This window comes from Arachis ipaensis, chromosome B10, assembly GCF_059453495.1.
Source record: "Arachis ipaensis isolate K30076 ecotype BB chromosome B10, ASM5945349v1, whole genome shotgun sequence".
NCBI lineage: Eukaryota > Viridiplantae > Streptophyta > Magnoliopsida > Fabales > Fabaceae > Arachis > Arachis ipaensis.
The window spans coordinates 118,945,285-118,965,990 of record NC_142435.1 but is presented as its reverse complement, the minus strand read 5'-3'; the positions used below and the strand labels follow the sequence as shown (position 1 = coordinate 118,965,990).

Here is a 20,706-nt window from a genome sequence, read left to right as displayed (position 1 = left end):
GTTTCTAAACCTCCTAGGTTGAGGGGAGGATCCCTGCTGAGTTTTATGGATTAATAAAAGTATTACTGTTCTATTTCAATTCGTGTTTGGTTCTCTATTCTAAGATGTATCTTCGTTCTTCATTCTAAGACCGTGTGCCTGACAACCGCCCGTGTTCTTCTTGGGTTCGTGTGACTACGTAACTAGAAAGCATTGAACCACCAACTTGATTATACATCTCTTAGACAGCTAATCCACGACTTCGATTGGGACTTCTCGAGACACCAGTTCAGCCGAGGTATGGGGAGATTAGAGTCTTTGTGGTAGAGGCTAGAATCCAAAGGCGCAGTATTCTCTGATCTGGAAGATTCGACCTTGTCTGTAGCATTTTGAGTAGGATCATGAAGGAAAATGAATTGCAGGAGCTTCACCCTCAATCAGAATGGATCCACACTAACCATGGGTTTATATCTAGAAGAGCATTGGCAACCTCTCAATCGGCGTTGATCACATACATCCTGCCATAGAAGAAATCACTCACAGTTGAAGAAGACAGTAAGACCGGATTAATCCAGAAGAACAAAGCATCTCCAAGCCTTAACCATCTTCTTCTCACTAGTTAAAATCAAACATAGTAATTCCATCTTCTTTTCTTTTTATGCATTTAAACAAATCCAACAACTCTTCTATCTGCCTGACTAAGATCTACAAGATAACCATAGCTTGCTTCAAACCACAATCCTCATTGGATCGACCCTGACTCGCTCAGGTATTACTTGGACGACCCAGTGCACTTGCTGGTTCAGTTGTACGAAGTGTGAGAATTTGTGCACCAATAAATAAACAAGTAATAAAGAAACATGAAAGTATTCAAGAAACAATCACGCAATTGTTAAATGGATAATTGAGGAAAGTTTGTTTGCAACACTCAATTGACATGAAGTGGAAAACATGGCAAACATGGTCCGCAAAGCTTAAAAAGCTCAAAAAATGTCACTAGGTGAGCTTACGATCCAATTTCACAATTACTTAATTTCAATGCATCAACTAGGCGACTTAAATAAAAATCAAACATTAACAAGCATCACCTAACGAAAAATGCATCAACTACATATAATTGCCTAATACTAGATAGTGAATTCAAATGACATGGTGACTAGCTACAACATACAATTTAGAAATCCAACAAGATTCATGAAGGCAATATCATGAGTACTTGGTATGCACAAAATTAAACATGAAGAACTCAACACCAAGCAACAAGGTATAACTTCAATAAATATATCCAACAATGAATAATTTATGCATTAAGAAATAGCAGATCAAATCAATAATCCAACACTTATCACAAAAAATTAAATAGAAAAGAAGAAAAGAAATAAAGATAGGAGAAGAAAAGAAGTTAGGTGGTGTGAGAGGAGAGTTAAGCGTATGTACACTTGGTCCTGCATACGCACAAAAGGTGGAAAACAGGGATTGTGCGCTGACGGGCGGAAAATTGCCGATTGAGAATTTATAATAAGAACAGCGTTGCAAGTACAGTCCTTAACCGACAAAAATTCCGCTTATCAATTTAAAAATGGTTGTCATAATTTAAGAATAAAATACTGGGAGTAGAATTCCTAGGTCGTTTCCCAACGAGTTGACAAAAGAGTGCAAGTTATTGGTCAGGAATTTTCTGAGAAATTTTAGAGTTTGAGAACAGAAAAATTAAATATTTATTAATAAAAGCAATAAAAATCAACAAAAGGTTTTATATAATTGAAATAAAAAGCCTTGACTAGAAAAAGATTAATTGGAAGTTCTATCCTTGTTGAACTTTTCCAAGTGTAATGGTAAGAGGTTGTTGTTTCTACTTAGTTATCCCTTACCGAATAAAGGAAAGTCAAGTAACTGAACCAACTCCGATTCACAAGTCCTAATCCTCTCCTATGAAAAGATTAGCGTTAGTGATTAGAGAGTTAGCCAACAACTTCTAGTTACCAATTAACACTTGAATATTCCAATTCAAGGGTCTCCTATTAATCAACTCCCAAGTCAAGTTGGGAGTCTACTCCATTGACATGAATGCCATTTTCATAAACATATAAAGGTAATGAAAAGAAGACATGAAAATTCAAATAAAGTAATAACAGAAAATTAATTAAAGGTAAAAAAAATTCTTTGCATTAATCCTTTCCAAAATCGAAGATATCCATATGTAACTCTGAACAAAGTGAATGAAAAGTAAAAGAGCAAGGAATTAAGAAAGCAAACTGTAATGGCAAGGACTTCAAACAGAGGTAGTAACTCTTCTCAATATCCCAATCAAAAGCATAAAACTAGAAATCTATGAATATGAAGAACCCTAGAGGAAGTAGTAGTTTTCTCTCTCAAATTCAAAGCTAAAACTAAAATTGTGTAAAAGTGAATGTGTGTTGAGTCTTTGCTTGTCCCCTGGCTCTAGTCTGTGTTTCTGGGCCGAAAACTGGGTCCAAAACCAACCCAAAATCGCCCCCAGCGTCTTCTGCAATTTCTACACGTGGTGCACGTCACGCGTACGCGTACGTCACGCGTACGCGTCGATGGTGTTCTGTGCGTGTCACACGTACGCGTCATTCACGTGTATATGAATGCAACTATATGTTAAGATGTTTTTACCTACTTGGTTAAAAGTAAACAAGTTCTCCAAGACAAACATAAATAAGATTCCACTAATTTAAATCACACAATAAAAGACAAGTAAACTTGTAAGAAGATAGCTCATGAAAGCAAGGAACATAGAATCAAGCATTGAACCCTCACTGGAAGTGTATATGCACTCTAATTGCTCAAGTGTCTAGGGTTAATCCACTCTACTCTTCTCTAGTCATGCTTTCTAAAACTTTGTTCTTCATCTAACCAATCAACAAATATTTAGTGTACAAATACAAACATCATAAGGTCTTTTCAAGGTTGTAATGGGGCTAAGGTAAGGGTGATGATATATGTATGGCCAAGTGAGCTATAATATGAATCTTTGACTAACCCAAGCTCTCACCTAACACACACACTCTCTATATATAATTCTAAAATCATGCCTAGCTACCCAAAATCCCACTTTTTCATCACATACTTATGTATCAATTTTTAATCCCACCACATATGCATTGATCTTTTTATTGGACTTAACATTGGGGTAATTTTGTCCCCTATTCATAAGTATTTTTAGTTTTTTTTATATAAATGAAAGCATAATATATCAATGCATATGGTTTTTCAATTTTTCACATGAGTAAGCACCCAAATTCCCAATATTTTTGTCAATAAAACACAACACATTCTCATCAACCCAAGTTTCCATAATTCCCCACACTTAGTTGACACACAATCCCTATTTTAAGCTAACCAAAGATTCAAATGGGATAATTAATTATTTTTCTGCTTAAGGCTAGTGATGTGGTAAAATATAGAACAAATGGAAATTAAAAGGCTCAAAGTGGCAACAAGGGTAATTGAAATGCTAGGCTATTTGGGATAGGTGAGCTAATAACAAATGATGGCCTCAATCATATGTATGCATGAAAATACACTAAACAATGGACATATAGAATGGAACAAACTATAGATTGCAATCATAGGGAAGAAAACACACAAGAATAAAATATTATGGTTAAATAATGTAACCATATAATTAAGCTCAAAATCTCACAGGTTGTGTGTTCTTAGCTATAAACCATGTTCCAACAAATATTAATTTAAATTAGTGAAATACTATAAAAAAAAGGGTCTTAAAAAGAAACTCATTACTTTAACCAAGCAAAACATACATGAAAACAATTATTATCATGCAATCTATTTTATCTAACAAAAGGAAAAAAATCAAATGTTGGTGTTAAGAGAGAGAGATTACCTCCGGAAGTCAAGGACTGACCTCTCCACACTTAAGTCTTGGCACGGTCCTCCGTGCCATCAATAAAGAGCAAGGTAGGGCTGAAAGCATCGCCTCCACTGTCTGGCTCGCCATGGCTCCCTGTGCTACTAGGTGAAGGGGCATCCGGGGTGTCCTTCTGTTCTGGAGGTGGGTGAGTACCAACAATGAGCTCCTTTAGATAGTTGTATCGACGCTTGTTGCGGTGCTCCATTCGCTCCATCCGCCGGTCTTGCCGGTCGAACCTCTGAAGGATCTGAAGGAACATCTGATGGGTGGATGGTGCTTGTGACGTGGATGATGGTGGAGTAGAAGAAGGAGGAGTGTCCAAAGATGGGCCTAGAGGCCGGCTCGCAGAGAGAATTGGGGGTCTAATGTACTTCCCATTCAGGACATACTGATCAGTCCTAGGGATCATGACCTTTGTGTCTACAGCCCGATAGGGAACACCTGCTGCAGAGACTAAATCTGAAACCAATGCGGGGAAAAGCAAGTTACCCGCAATCTGTACGTGTCCTATTGACTACCGGATGAGTCGGGGCAGGTTGAGAGGTTGCTCTGTCAGGATGCACCAGATGAGAACAGCCATGTCCGCTGTGAAGGTGGACTCGTGAGTGCTCGAAAAGATATAGTGGGACATAATCTATGCCCACACGCAAGCCTCCAAGGTAAGTGATTGGGCTGAGATGCTCTTGGGTTTTGACTGATGCTGCCCATAGATCCAGGTGCCGCCAGGTTGGGCTATAACTCCAAGGACGGTATCCCAGTCAAAATGATACATCTGGTGCTTAAGAGAGGCCTCTTGATATGCATCCAATCCCTCTGGGCTAGGTGGAAGATCCAGTGCTCTTTGTATGGTACTCTCGGAGACAGGGACTTGCTGCTGACGAACCTAGACAGTCTGCAGAGTAGGCGAATAGAAGTTGGAGTAGAATTCAACTACCCATGATAGGTTGGCCTCTCGCAGCTGCCTCCTCAAAAATTCCCACTGTCTCCTCTCAATGCGGGGCTCCACAAAATTAACAAAATGGGTTGGGACAATGAGTAGATGTTCATTATTGTAGTTCCTCTCAACTAGGATGGGGAACATCTGCTCGTAATAACGGTTAGTGAACCGTGTGGAGTCCCGTACGGGAAAGACTTTTTCTGCTTCATCAACTTTAATGATCCTCTTTACCCGCTTTGTTGGTGGCTTGACGCTGGTAGATGGTGGCGCCTTAGCCGGAGTTATCTTGGTTCCTCTCCTTGCTGGTGGCTTTTTAGAAGCCTTCTCTTTTCCTCTTTTAGTGGCCATCCTAAAGAAGAAAGAAAGAGAATTAAATTCAAATATAGAGTACTAACAATTAGAAGGAGGGAAATCCAAGTAATAATGAATGCGAAAGTAATAATGATGTCCTATACATGGTAGTTACAACATGCATGGAAGACATTAAGTAAAAATCATAAAGGCAATTCATAACAATTAGATGCAAGAGGTTAAAAGCATGCAAGTAATAGGCATGGGAAGCATAACTCAAGCATTAATTATTAAATGTACCAAATTAAAGAGCACTTGTATGATGACAATTGTGAATGATAATCCCAATACATGTGGATTACAAGTGTTGTGAAAAAGAGAGGCATTAAAGTGTAAGAGTAAAGTAGAAAAAAGTTCAAAATGCCATGAGAGCTTTTTCACAAACACTTGGTGTGCAAGTTAAAATAGGAATTAAAATAATGGATCCAAATGTATATGAGAGCCAAAATTAAATGTCAAATGTCAAATCACTCCTCATAATATTCACAAGCTCAATGATAATAAAGTAATACCCAAATAAAGCTCCAACCTAACATAAAAATGCATGATAAAAGAATGAAAAAGAAACCATAAATAACTAAGCTAATATAGAATTTGAGAAAAAAGAAAAATAAATAAATGCAATAAATGGAAGAATAAAAAAGTAGAGGAGAGGAAGAAAAGAAACCTAAGAAAGAAGATGAAAAGGGGAAGAAGAAAGTAGTAGGAAGTAAGAAGTAAGAAGAGGGAAAGAAGGAAGAAGAAAGAAGGAAGAATTAGGAATGAGAGAGAATTAGGATTTGGGAGGGGAAAAATTAAAACTGGGCGGCACGCTGGTTTATTGGTGCGGCGCATGCGACGCGCACGCGTACCTTACACGTACGCGTGGGCCGCACAAAACTAGGGGTGACACGTAAGCGTCGGTCACACGTATGCGTGACCATGATTGTGCTAATCGCGTGAGACCAGCCTCGCGCACGCACAAGTCTCTATTCATTCTGGGTTTGGGGCCAAAATTGTATACGACGCATGCGCGTCAGGCACGCGCACACGTGGGTGGCCATTAGGTGAAATGACGCGCACACGTCATGGACGCGTACGCGTGAGTGAGTTTGTGCCTCTAGCACAGTGCCAGCCCCAGACCATCACAACTCTCTGTTCAGCACGCTATTTACGCCGATTTCTATATCCATGCGTGCGCGAGCGGGACTTGTACGCATGGATTGCCAAGGTTGCAGGTGACGCGCACGCGTAAGGTACGCGTACGCGTAGGCTTGTTTGTGCACAAAGCATGGTTCCAGCGCCACTCCCGCGTAACTCTCTGTTCAATTCCTAAAATTTTCACATGCACAAGTGACGCGTGCTCGTCGATTGCCCCCCTTTTTTTTTATATGCAGAATTTATAAAGTAACACTTGATAAAAATAAGATAAAACTAAGAATAAAAATGAAAGAGCGTACCATGGTGGGTTGTCTCCCACCTGGCACTTTTCTTTAACGTCCTTAAGTTGGATGGTCCACAAGCTCACTCTCCTTCTGTTGGTGGATCCTACAAGAGGAAGATCTCCAGCTCCTTGTTATGCTTCATCTTCTCACCGTGATACAGCTTCAAGCGGTGGCTATTGACTTTGATGAATTTGGAACTTGAAGAATGACTCAGGTGAAAGACGCCATATGGCTCTGCCTTTTCTACTCTATAGGGACCTTCCCATCTTGATCGCAGTTTGCCTGGCATGAGCCTCAACCTTGAGTTGTAAAGGAGAACTAACTCCTCAGGTCTGAACTATCTTCTCTTGATATGCTTGTCATGCACAGCCTTCATCCTCTCTTTGTATAGCCTAGAGTTGTCATATGCTTCGAGTCGAAGGTTCTCCAGTTCTGCTAGTTGCAGCTTCCTTTCAGCACCGGCTTTCTCAAATCCCATGTTGCATTCCCTTATAGCCAAGAAATCCTTGTGTTCCACCTCCACTGGGAGGTGACAAGCCTTTCTGTAGACTAAGCAGAAGGGATTCATTCCGATTGGTGTCTTGTATGCTGTCCGATAAGCCCAAAGTGCATCTACAAGTCTGGTGCTCCAGTCCTTCCTATGAGGCTTGACAATCTTCTCCAATATGCGCTTTATCTCTCTGTTAGACACCTCGGCTTGCCCATTGGTCTAAGGATGGTAAGTCGTTGCTACCTTGTTAACAATGCCATGTTTCTTCAATAGACCTGTCAATCTCCTGTTACAAAAATGAGTGTCTTGATCACTCACGATTGCTCGTGGTGATCCAAAGCGACAGATAATATTATTTTGAACAAAAGAGACAAAAGTGTTAGCATCATCAGTACGGGTAGGAATTGCTTCTACGCATTTAGAAACATAATCAACAGCTAACAATATGTGTAAGAAACCGTAGAGTTTAGAAATAGACCCATGAAGTCAATGCTCCAAACATCAAAAATTTCACAGAACAACATAAGTTGTTGGGGTATCTCATCCCTCTTGGATATATTCCTGAACTTTTGGCATGGAGAGCAAGATTTACAGAAGGCAGTAGCATCCTTAAAAAGAGTGGGCTACCAGAATCTACAGTCCAAAATTTTTCTAGCTATTCTTTGAGGACCAAAATATCCACCACTCTCAAAAGAGTGGTAGGCCTCTAAAATTGACTGGAACTATAATTGTGGCACACACCTTCTAATTATTTGGTCAGCGCCACACCTCTATAAATATGGGTCATCCCATATATAATATTTGGAATCGCTTTTAAGCTTGTCCCTTTGATGCTTAGTAAAATTGGGAGGGAATGTATGACTAACCAAATAATTAGCTATAGGTGCATACCAAGGAACTACCTCAGATATTGCGTGCAAGCTATCAAATGGAAAAGCATCATTGATAGAAGTGGAGTCATTATTAATATGCTCAAGGCGACTCAAGTGGTCCGCCACTAAATTTTGGGAACCACTCATATCTTTGATTTCTAAATCAAATTCTTACAGCAACAATAACCAACGTATTAACCTTGGTTTGGACTCTTTTTTAGCTAACAAATATTTTAGAGCTACGTGGTCTGAGTATACTACCACCTTAGTACCAAGTAAGTAGGCTCGAAATTTATCCAGAGCAAAAACAATAGCCAGAAGCTCTTTTTCAGTGGTAGTATAATTAGACTGAGCAGCATCTAAGGTCTTAGAAGCATAAGCAATTATATAAGGGTCCTTACCTTCGCACTGAGCCAGCGCCGCTCCTATTGCATAGTTGGAGGCGTCACACATAATCTCAAATGGCTGACTCCAGTCGGGTCCTCTCACAATCGGAGCTTGAGTCAAGGCAATCTTCAACTTATCAAACGCTACCATGCAGTCCTCACTCAGCTCAAACTCAACATCCTTCTGCAGCAGTCGGGATAAAGGCAATGCTACCTTACTGAAGTCCTTGATAATTCTCTGGTAGAAACATGCATGACCAAGGAACGAACGGACTTCCCTCACGGAGGAGGGGTAAGGTAAACCAGAAATAACATCCATCTTTGTTGGATCTACTGAAATACCAGTATTAGAAACAACATGTCCTAGAACAATACCTTATTTTACCATAAAATGACATTTTTCAAAATTTAATACAAGGTTTGAACTAACACACCTGTCTAATCCTCTAGTTAAACTATCCAAGCAAAGGTCGAATGAATCACCATACACACTAAAGTCATCCATAAAAACTTCCATACAACGCTCAAGAAGATCTGAGAAAATACTTATCATGCACCTTTGAAACATAGCCGGTGCATTACATAATCCAAAAGACATCCTCTTGTATGCGTACGTTCCAAAGGGACATGTAAAAGTATTTTTCTCCTGATCTTCAAGAGCTATATGAATTTGAAAATAGCCTGTGTAACCATCTAGAAAACAGTAGTGTGATTTACCTGACAAGCGATCAAGCATCTGATCGATGAATGGTAGTGGGTAGTGATCCTTGCGAGTAGCCTGGTTGAGGCGCCTATAATCAATGCACACCCTCTAGGAATTCTGCACTCTAGTTGACAGGCGGAAAATTGCCGATTGAGAAGTTATAATAAGAACAGTGTTGCAAGTACAGTCCTTAACCGACAAAAATTCCGCTTATCAATTTAAAAAGGGTTGTCACAATTTAAGAATAAAATACTGGGAGTAGAATTCTCAGGTCATTTCCCAATGAGTTGACAAAAGAGTGCAAGTTTTTGGTCAGGAATTTTCTGAGAAATTTTAGAGTTGGAGAACGGGAAAATAAAATATTTATTAATAAAAGCAATAAAAATCAACAAGAGGTTTTATATAATTGAAATAAAAAGCCTTGATTGGGAGAAGATTAATTGGAAGTTCTAACCTTGTTGAACTTTTCCAAGTGTAATGGTAAGTGATGAGCGGATAATTTATACCCTTTTTGGCATTGTTTTTACATAGTTTTTAGTATGTTTTAATTATTTTTTATTATATTTTTATTAGTTTTTAAATAAAAATCACATTTCTGGATTTTACTATGAGTTTGTGTGTTTTTCTGTAATTTCAGGTATTTTCTGGCTGAAATTGAGGGACCTGAGCAAAAATCTTATTCAGAGGCTGAAAAAGGACTGCAGATGCTGTTGGATTCTATCCTTCCTGCACTCGAAGTAGATTTTCTGGAGCTATAGAAGCCCAATTGGCGCGCTCTCAATTGCGTTGGAAAATCGACATCCTGGGCTTTCCAGCAATATATAATAGTTTATACTTTGCCTGAGATTTGATGGCTCAAACCAGCGTTCAAAGTCAGCTTAAAATTTCTGGCATAAAACGCCCAAACTGGCACCAGAATTGGAGTTAAATGCCCAAACTGGCACCAAAGCTGGCATTTAACTCCAGGAACAGCCTATGCATGAAAAAGCTTCAATGCTCAGCCCAAGCACACACCAAATAGGCCCCGAAAGTGGATTTCTGTATCATTTACTTGTTTCTGTAAACCCTAGGCTAGTAGTTCATTATAAATAGGACCTTTTACTATTGTATTTTCATCTTTGGAAAATCTTTGGAATATTTAGTCCTTAGACCATGGAGGCTGGCCTCACGGCCATGCCTAGACCTCTTTCACTTATGTATTTCTACGGTAGAGTTTCTACACCCCATAGATTAAGGTGTGGAGCTCTGCTGTTCTTCATGAATTAATACAAGTACTATTGTTTTTCTATTCAATTCACGCCTACTTCTTCTCTAAGATATTCACTCGCACTTCAACCTGATGAATGTGATGACCCGTGACACTCATCATCATTCTCACTTATGAACGTGTGCCTGACAACCACTTCCGTTCTATCTGCAATAGCTTGAGTGTGTATCTCTTAGCCTCCTGGTTCACTACGCATGGTTGCTTCTCCTGACAACAGAGCCTTCCATTCCATGAGATCAGAGTCTTTGTGGTATAGGCTAGAATCAATAGACAGCGTTCCTGAGATCTGGAAAGTCTAAACCTTGTCTGTGGTATTCCGAGTAGGATCTGGGAAGGGACGATTGTGAAGGAGCTTCAAACCTGTGAATGTGGGGCGCAAATGACAGTGCGCAAAAGGACAATGGTCCTATTCCGACGCTAGCAGGAACCGACAGATGATTAGCCTTGCGGTGACAGCGCAGATGGATTTGTTTTCATCCGAGAGGATCATACAGCTTGCCATGGAGAGAGGTAACGCATGGTTGGAAGAAGGCAGTAGGAAAGCAGAGATTCAGAAGCAACAAAGCATCTCCATACGCTTATCTGAAATCCCACCAATGAATTACATAAGTATTTCTATCTTATTTTCTGTTTTAATTATCTTTTAATTATCAAAACATCATAACCATTTGAATCTGCCTGACTGAGATTTACAAGGATGACCATAGCTTGCTTCAAGCCGACAATCTCCGTGGGATCGACCCTTACTCACGTAAGGTATTACTTGGACGACCCAGTGCACTTGCTGGTTAGTTGCACGGAGTTGTGAGAAAAGTTTGAGATCACGATTCCAAAAGAAAGGCTACTTCAATCTAGGAAACAGCCGGAAACTCGAGAGGGTCGCCTTTGGAAGCGTTTGCCGGTAACCAAAGCGTCACGACATAAAAAAAAAAGAAAAAGGAAGGAGTCCATGTCCGGCTAGCCCGCCTCGATAGTAGTACTACGAAACCGGAGATTGTTCGTCCTGCTCGAGCCATTCAGGAGGGAGAGGAGTGGCTCCTTACGCGTACCAAGTTTTTGGCGCCGTTGCCGGGAATTGTTCGAGTTTGGACAACTGACGGTTTAACTTGTTGCTCAGATTAGGTAATTTTATTTTATGTTTAAGCATTTTATTTTTAAAGATTTTTATTTTCGAAAAATTTTAAAAAAAATAAATTATTCTATGTTCTTCAGAATTTTTAAGAATGAATTCTAGAGTTTCAGATGATGCTTTTATCATCACAGGAGCTAATTGATTCCCATCAATTTGGCTGTTGTATGTAATGTCATGCTGAAGCTTGGCTAGCCATGTCTAATCTTTTTAGACTGAAGCTTTAGACTAACATTGCATGATTCTTGGAATTCTTATTAAAAATTTTGAAATCCTTATTTTTCTTTTTCCAAATAATTTTCGAAAAATACAAAAAAATTTAATAAAACCATGAAAATAAAAAATAATTTGTGTTTCTTGTTTGAGTCTAGTGTCACATTTTAAGTTTGGTGTTTCGCATATTTTTTATTTTCTTGCATTCTTCTAAAATATATGCATTATGTTCTTCATTGATCCTCAAGTTGTTCTTGATGATTTTATTAGGTCTGATCTTTAAATTCTCTTATTTTGTGTCTTTTGTTGTTTCTCATGTGCATTCTCAATTTGTTGGTGTCTCAAATATGAAAATTTCTAAGTTTGGTGTCCTGCATGTCTTTCTTTTCTTAAAAATAAATATGATTGTTCATCTTGACATTCAACGTGTTCTTGCATGCATTGTTTATTTGATCTTAGTTTTTCATGATTAGTTACATTTTGTTGTTGTTCTCTCTCATCATTAAAAATTGAAAAAAAATTTCAAAATTATGTCTTTTCAAGTCAATAATACAGAGAATTGAAGATTCAGAACATGCAGCAGAGGAATTACAGAGAAAAAACTGGGCATTCAAAACGCCCAGTGAAAAAGGAATTCTGGCATTTAAACGCCAGCCAGGGTACCTGGCTGGGCGTTTAACTCCCAAGGAGGTAGCCAAATGGACGTTAAACGCCAGAATGGATACCATTCTGGGCGTTTAACGCCAGGACAACACAAGGGAGGTAAATTAGTTTTTAATTCAAATCTTTTTCAAATCTTCATAATTTTTCAAAATCAAATTTTTTTCAAATCATATCTTTTTCAAATCATATCTTTTTCAAAATCAAATCTTTTTCCATTTTTCTTTCACTATTTTCGAAAATCCTGGCTACCAATTAATGATTTGATTCAAAAATTTCAAAGTTTGTTACTTCCTTGTTAAGAAAGGTTCAATATTTGAATTTTAGAATCATATCTTTTAAATTTCTTGTTAGGCAAGTCATAAATTTTTAAAAAAAAATTCCAATCATATCTTCTCAATCATATCTTCTCAACCATATTTTTTTCAAAATAATTTTCAATCATATCTTTTTTATTACTGATTTCAAAATCTTCTTCAAAATCACCTAACCACTTTCTCACTTTTAATTTTCAAAAAACCATCAACCACTTTTTCAAAATTCCTTTTAATTATTTTAAAATTTTTAGTTTTATTTAAAATTTTGTTTTCGAAAATTTTTTCCCTCCTCACCTTCTTCTATTTAAGGACTAACACTCCTCCTCAATTAGCAATTCGGACTCTCTCTCCTTCTTCATATGTTTGAATTCTTATCTACCTACCTCATCCCTCTATTCCTGTTTTTCTCTGACACCTCAAAGAATCTCTATACTGTGACATAGAGGATTCCATACTTTCTTGTTCTCTTCTCTTTCTTATGAGCAGGAACAAGGACAAAGGCATTCTTGTTGAAGCTGATCCTGAACTTGAAAGGACCTTGAAGAGGAACCTAAAGCACAACTCTCTGGAGAGGACCTGACAGAAATTTTTGAAAAGAAAGAAGACATGGCAGCCGAAAATAACAAAAATACCAACAATGCAAGGAAGATGCTTGGTGACTTCATTGCACCCTCTTCTGACTTCTGTGGAAGGAGCATCTCAATTCCTGCAATTGGAGCAAACAACTTTGAGCTTAAGCCTCAATTAGTTTCTCTAATGCAGCAGAATTGCAAGTATCATGGACTTCCATTGGAAGATTCTCATCAGTTTTTAGCTGAATTCTTGCAAATCTGTGACACTGTTAAGACCCATGGAGTTGACCCTGAGGTTTACAGACTTATGCTCTTCCCTTTTGCTGTAAGAGACAGAGCTAGGACATGGTTGAACTCACAACCTAAAGAAAACCTGAACTCTTGGGAAAAGCTGGTCAATGCCTTCTTGGCAAAGTTCTTTCCACCTCAAAAATTGAGTAAGCTGAATAATGGAACTGTCCAAGATGTCATTGGACAACTCTGCTGGTGGATCTCTTCATCTGAAGAAGACACCTGAAGAAGCCCAGGAACTCATTGAAATGGTTGTAAACAACCAATTCATGTACACTTCTGAAAGAAATCCTGTGAATAATGGAACAACTCAGAAGAAATGAGTTCTGGAGATTGATACTCTAAATGCCATACTGGCTCAGAATAAAATATTGACTCAACAAGTCAATATGATTTTTTAGAGTCTGTCTGGAATGCAAGCTGCATCAAGCAGTACTAAGGGAGCTTCCTCTGAAGAATAAGCTTATGATCCTGAGAACCCTGCAATGGAAGAGGTGAATTACATGGGAAAATCCTATAGAAACACCTATAATCCTTCATTGAGAAATCATCCAAATCTCTCATGGAAGGACCAACAGAAGCCTCAACAAGGCTTCAACAACAATAATGGTGGAAGAAATAGGTTTAGCAATAGCAAGCCTTTTCCATCATCTTCTCAACAACAGACAGAGAATTCTGAGCAGAACCGTTCTGGCTTAGCAACCATAGTCTCTGATCTATCTAAGACCACACTGAGTTTCATGAATGAAACAAGATCCTCCATTAGAAATTTGGAGGCACAAGTGGGTCAGCTGAGTAAGAGAATTACTGAAACTCCTCCTAGCACCCTCCCAAGCAATACAGAAGAAAATCCCAAGAGAGAGTTGATGAGCGGATAATTTATACGCTTTTTGACATTGTTTTTAGTATGTTTTTAGTAGGATCTAGTTACTTTTAGGGAAGTTTTCATTAGTTTTTATGTTAAATTCACATTTCTGGACTTTACTATGAGTTTGTGTGTTTTTCTGTAATTTCAGGTATTTTCTGGCTGAAATTGAGGGACTTGAGCAAAAATCAGATTCAGAGGTTGAAGAAGGACTGCTGATGCTGTTGGATTCTGACCTCCCTGCACTCAAAGTGGATTTTCTGGAGCTACAGAACTCGAAATGGCGCGCTTCCAATTGCGTTGGAAAGTAGACATCCAGGGCTTTCCATCAATATATAATAGTCCATACTTTGGCCAAGAATTGACGACGTAAACTGGCGTTCAACGCCAGCCTTCTGCCCAAATCTGGCGTCCAGCGCCAGAAAAGGATCCAAAACCAGAGTTGAACGCCCAAACTGGCACAGAAACTGGCGTTCAACTCCACAAATGGCATCTGCACGTGCAACACTCAAGCTCAGCCCAAACACACACCAAGTGGGCCCAGGAAGTGGATTTATGCATCAATTACTTACTCATGTAAACCCTAGTGACTAGTTTATTATAAATAGGACCTTTTACTAGTCTTTTGGACCATCCTGGATTGTATTTTGGTCCTGTGATCACGTTTTAAGGGGCTGGCCATCTCGGCCATGCCTGGACCTTCACTTATGTATTTTCATACGGTAGAGTTTCTACACTCCATAGATTAAGGTGTGGAGCTCTGCTGTTCCTCAAAGATTAATGCAAAGTACTACTGTTTTCTATTCAATTCTTCTTATTTCGTTTCTAAGATATCCATTCGCACCCAAGAACGTGATGAAGGTGATGATTATGTGTGACGCTCATCATCCTTCTCCCTTATGAACGCGTGCCTGACAAACACTTCTGTTCTACATGAATTAAGCTAGAATGAGTATCTCTTAGATCTCCTAACCAGAATCTTCGTGGCGTAAGCTAGAAGGATGGCGGCATTCAAGAGAATCCGGAAAGTCTAAACCTTGTCTGTGGTATTCCGAGTAGGATTCAATGATTGAATGACTGTGACGAGCTCCTAACTCGCGATTGCAGGGCGTTAGTGACAGACGCAAAAGGATAGTAAATCCTATTCCAGCATGATCGAGAACCGACAGATGAATAGCCGTGCCGTGACAGGGTGCGTGAGCATATTATTCACTGAGAGGATAAGATGAAGCCATTGACAAGGGTGATGCCTCCAGACGATTAGCCGTGCCGTGACAGGGCATTGGATCATTTTCCCGTGAGATGACCGAAAGTAGCCATTGACAGTGGTGATGTATCACATAAAGCCAGCCATGGAAAGGAGTAAGACTGATTGGATGAAGATAGCAGGAAAGCAGAGGTTCAGAGGAACGAAAAGCATCTCCATTCGCTTATCTGAAATTCCTACCAATGATTTACATAAGTACCTCTATCCCTATTCTTTTATTTATTATTCGAAAACTCCATAATTATTTTATATCTGCCTGACTGAGATTTACAAGGTGACCATAGCTTGCTTCATACCAACAATCTCCGTGGGATTCGACCCTTACTCACGTAAGGTATTACTTGGACGACCCAGTGCACTTGCTGGTTAGTTGTATCGAAGTTGTGACAATTATGTATTGAGATCAGCGCACCAAGTTGCTCACGTTGCCAGGGATTGTTTGAGCCTGGACATCACAATTTCGTGCACCAAGTTTTTGGCGCCGTTGCCGGGGATTGTTCGAGTTTGGACAACTGACGGTTCATCTTGTTGCTCAGATTGGGTAACTTTCTTTTCGTTTTCTTTTCAAAAATCTTTCAAAAATATTTTCAAAAATCTCTCATCTGTTTTCGAAAAAAAAAATATAAATAAAAATGTTTTCAAAAATTTATTCAAAATTTTTAAGAATGAATTCTAGTGTTTCATGAAGCATGTGAAGCCTGGCTGGCTGTAAAGCCATGTCTAAATTCATTTGGACTGAGGCTTGCAATTTGTTATCAAGAGCAACTTAGTTGTTACTCATCCACCTGCTGCTGATCCATGATCACCTGCTGAAGCTTGGCTGGCCATTGGCCATGTCTAGTGTTTTGGACTGGAGCTTTCTTTGAAAGCTTGGGTGGCTAGTGAGCCATGTCTAATTCCTGGACTGAAGCTTTAGACTAACATGGCAAGATTCCTGGAATTCATATTAAAAATTTTGGAATCCTTATTTTTCTTTTTCAATTAATTTTTGAAAAAAAAAATCCAAAAAAAATTAGAAAATCATAAAAATCAAAAATAATTTTCTGTTTCTTGTTTGAGTCTTGAGTCATGTTATAAGTTTGGTGTCACTTGCATATGCATCTTGCATTTTTTCGAAAATATCATGCATTCATAGTGTTCTTCATGATCTTCAAGTTGTTCTTGGTAAGTCTTCTTGTTTGATCTTGATGATTTTTTGTTTTGTGTCTTTTCATGTTTATCATATGCATTCTTGAATTCTTAGTACGTAAGCATTAAAGAATTCTAAGTTTGGTGTCTTGCATGTTTTCTTTGCATTAAAAATTTTTCAAAAATATGTTTTTGATGTTCATCATGACATTCAAAGTGTTCTTGGTGTTCATCTTGACATTCATAGCATTCTTGCATGCATTCATTGTTTTTGATCTAAAAATTTCATGCATTGCATATTTTTCATGTTTTTCATAAAAAATTTCAAAAATCAAAAAAAAAATTTAATTATATCTTTCCCTTTTTCTCTCATCAAATTCGAAAATTTGGATTGACTTTTTCAAAAATTTTTAAAATCAAGTTGTTTCTTATGAGTCAAATCAAATTTTCAATTTGAAAATCCTATCTTTTTCAAAATCTTTTTCAAAAATCAAATCTTTTTTAAAATTCTTAGTTATTTTCGAAAATTTCAAAAATATTTTTCAAAAATCTTTTTCTTATTTTTATATAAAATTTTCGAAAATAACTAATCAATTAATGTTTTGATTTAAAAATTTCAAGTTTGTTACTTACTTGTTAAGAAAGATTCAAACTTTAAGTTCTAGAATCATATCTTGTGATTTCTTATGAATCAAGTCATTAATTGTGATTTTAAAAATTAAATCTTTTTCAAAAACTAATTTCTATCATATCTTTTCAAAAATATCTTCTAATCTTATCTTTTTCAAAATTTGATTTCAAAATATCTTTTCTAACTTCCTAACTTCCTATCTTTTCAAAATTTGTTTCAACTAACTAACTAACTTTTTGTTTGTTTCTTAACTTTTTCAAAACCACCTAACTAACTCTCTCTCTCTTATTTTCGAAAATATCTCTCCCCTTTTTCAAAATTTCTTTTTAATTTATTAATTATTTTAATTTTTAAAACTTAATTTTCGAAAATTACTAACAATTTTTCAAAAACCATTTTCAAAAATCACTAACTTCTTTTCAAAAATAATTTTCGAAAATTCCCTCCTTCTCTCTCATCCTATTCTATTTATTCATTCATATCCTAACATCTCATCTCACATCTCTTCCATTCGTACAGTTGTGTTTCTTCCTTTACATCACATCCTTTATCTCCCCCTTTTTCTTCTACTCACATAAGGGAACCTCTATACTGTGGTAAAGAGAATCTCTATTATTATTATTATTATTATTATTATTTTTCTGTGCCTTCTTCTTTGTCATATGAGCAGGAGCAAGGATAAGAACATTCTTGTGGAAGCAGATCCAGAACCTGAAAGGACTCTGAAGAGAAAATTAAGAGAAGCTAAAATACAACAATCCAGAGATAACCTTTCAGAAATTTTCGAACAGGCAGAGGAGATGGCAGCCGAAAATAATAATAATGAAAGGAGGATGCTTGGTGACTTTACTGCACCTAATTCCAATTTACATGGAAGAAGCATCTCCATTCCTGCCATTGGAGCAAACAATTTTGAGCTGAAACCTCAACTAGTTTCTCTGATGCAGCAGAACTGCAAGTTTCATGGACTTCCATCTGAAGATCCTTTTCAGTTCTTAACTGAATTCTTGCATATATGTGATACTATTAAGACTAATGGAGTAGATCCTGAAGTCTACAGGCTCATGCTTTTCCCTTTTGCTGTAAGAGACAGAGCTAGATTATGGTTGGATTCTCAACCTAAAGACAGCCTGAACTCTTGGGATAAGCTGGTCACGGCTTTCTTAGCCAAGTACTTTCCTCCTCAAAAGCTGAGCAAGCTTAGAGCTGATGTTCAAACCTTCAGACAGAAAGAAGGTGAATCCCTCTATGAAGCTTAGGAAAGATACAAACAGTTGACCAAAAAGTGTCCTTCTGACATGCTTTCAGAATGGACCATCCTGGATATATTCTATGATGGTTTATCTGAGCTATCAAAGATGTCACTGGACACCTCTGCAGGTGGATCCATTCACCTAAAGAAAACACCTGCAGAAGCTCAAGAACTCATTGACATGGTTGCTAATAACCAGTTCATGTACACTTCTGAAAGGAATCCTATGAGTAATGGGACGCCTATGAAGAAGGGAGTTCTTGAAGTTGATACTCTGAATGCCATATTGGCTCAGAACAAAATATTGACTCAGCAAGTCAATATGATTTCTCAGAGTCTGCATGGAATGCAAGCTGCATCCAACAGTACTCAAGAGGCATCTTCTGAAGAAGAAGCCTATGATCCTGAGAACCCTGCAATAGCAGAGGTAAATTACTTAGGTGAACCTTATGGAAACACCTATAACTCAACATGGAGAAATCATCCAAATTTCTCATGGAAGGATCAAAAGCCCCAACAAGGCTTTAATAATGGTGGAAGAAACAGGTTTAGCAATAGCAAGCCTTTTCCATCATCCACTCAGCAACAGATAGAGAACTCTGAACAAAATGATTCTAATTTAGCAAATCTAGTCTCTGATCTATCTAAGGCCACTGTAAGTTTCATGAATGAAACAAGGTCTTCCATTAGAAATTTGGAAGCACAAGTGGGCCAGCTGAGTAAAAGGATCACTGAAATCCCTCCTAGTACTCTCCCAAGTAATACAGAAGAGAACCCAAAAGGAGAGTGCAAGGCCATTGACATAAGTGCCATGGCCGAACCTGTGAGGAGAGGAGAGGACGTGAATCCCAAGGAGGAAGACCTCCTGGGACGTCCAGTGACCAATAAGGAGCTTCCCTCTGAGGAACCAAAGGACTCTGAGGCTCATCTAGAGACCATAGGGATTCCATTAAACCTCCTTATACCCTTCATGAGCTCTGATGAGTATTCCTCTTCTGAAGAGAATGAGGATGTTACTGAAGAGCAAACTGCCAAGTTTCTTGGTGCAATCATAAAGCTGAATGCCAAATTATTTGGCATTGATACTTGGGAAGTTGAACCTCCCTTGTTCATCAATGAACTAAGTGATCTGGATCAACTGACATTGCCTCAGAAGAGACAGGATCTTGGAAAGTTCATAATACCCTGCACCATAGGCACCATGGTCTTTAAGGCTCTGTGTGACCTTGGTTCAGGGATAAACCTCATGCCCCTCTCTGTAATAGAGAAACTGGGAATCTATGGGGTGCAAGCTGCTAAAATCTCACTGGAGATGGCAGACAGCTCAAGAAAATAGGCTTATGGACAAGTAGAGGACGTTTTAGTAAAGGTTGAGGGCCTTTACATCCCTGCTGATTTCATAGTCCTGGATACTGGAAAGGAAGAGGATGAATCCATCATCCTAGGAAGACCTTTCCTGGCCACAGCAAGAGCTGTGATTGATGTTGACAGAGGTGAAATAGTCCTTCAATGGAATGAGAACTCCCTGGTATTCAAAACTCAAGGATCTCCCTCTGCAACCATGGAGAGGAAGCAGGAAAAGCTTCTCTCCAAGCAGAGTCAACCAGAGCCCCCACAGTCAAACTCTAAGTTTGGTGTTGGGAGGCCACAACCAAACTCTAAGTTTGGTGTTGAACTCCCATATCCAAACTCTAAGTTTGGTGTTGGAGAGTCTCAACAAAGCTCTGCACATCTGTGAGGCTCCATGAGAGCCCACTGTCAAGCTATTGACATTAAAGAAGCGCTTGTTGGGAGGCAACCCACTGTTTATCTAATTCTTATTTTTATTGTTTTTCATGTTTTCTTAGGGTAATAATCATGTGGAGTCACAAAATAAATATAAAAATTGAAAACGGAATCAAAAACAGCAGAAGAAAAATTACACCCTGGAGGAGCATCTGTCTGGCGTTCAAACGCCAGAACAGAGCATAGTTCTGGCGCTGAACGCCCAGAATGGGAGCATCCTAGCGCTGAACGCCCAGAACAAGCATGGTTCTGGCGTTCAACGCCAGAAATGGCAGCAAATGGGCGTTGA

At 38.5% G+C, this 20,706-nt stretch overlaps 1 non-coding gene across 1 annotated transcript; it reads right to left on the bottom strand.

The window, feature by feature from the left end:
- Positions 1-18,576: 18,576 nt before the first annotated feature.
- On the bottom strand, positions 18,577-18,684 carry LOC148581471 (small nucleolar RNA R71). The gene has a single exon (XR_015896914.1). It is a non-coding gene; the product is annotated as a small nucleolar RNA R71 (small nucleolar RNA).
- Positions 18,685-20,706: the final 2,022 nt, after the last annotated feature.